Genomic DNA, 702 nt, shown 5'->3' with positions numbered 1-702 from the left:
ATATGCCAATTATTAGTTCAAATGTGAATTAATGCTGCATATGGAATGCAGTTATCTGAATGACTTGAAACTAAGTAAATATTTCTTTGCATTCATGGCAAAGCTGCCTGCTGGCTACGGCAAGGTTAGCAGTCCAGGACAGCTTTGGTTTCTGGTGGGTTCTTCTGTTCAGTGGCTGCATCCATTTCGGTGGTTTGACTTTGCCTAAAACCTTAGCAGCAAACATGGGCTGCTGATGGCTTTTCCCATAATCAGAATTGCTCTAGGAGTAATAGTCAGTAGTCAATAATGATTTAAATTGATTCAATTAGCTTGTCATTTTAAAGTGTTTTATGATGTGGGTACATATTTATTTTTTAGGAAAAAAAAAAGAGAACAAAAAAAAAAGCTTCAGGTTGCTCAGAGCCCCGTCCAACCTGGCCTTGAACGTTTCCAGGGATGGGGCCTCCACCACCTCTCTGGGCAACCCATTCCAGTGTTTCACCACCCTCATTGTAAAGAATTTCTTCCTTATATCCAGTCTAAACCTACCCTGGTTTAGTTTAAAACCATTACCCCTTGTCCTGACACAGCTGGCCCTGCTAAAAAGATTTTCCCCATCTTTCCTAAAGGCTCCCTTTAAGTACTGAAAGGCTGCAATCAGGTCTCCCCGCAGCCTTCTCTTCTCCAGGCTGAACAAGCCCAACTCTCTCAGCCTGTCCT

Source organism: Egretta garzetta, unplaced genomic scaffold (assembly GCF_000687185.1).
Source record: "Egretta garzetta isolate BGI_Z169 unplaced genomic scaffold, ASM68718v1 scaffold96, whole genome shotgun sequence".
Classification (NCBI taxonomy): domain Eukaryota; kingdom Metazoa; phylum Chordata; class Aves; order Pelecaniformes; family Ardeidae; genus Egretta; species Egretta garzetta.
The sequence above is the reverse complement of the archived record's forward strand: the minus strand, read 5'-3'. Positions refer to the sequence as shown.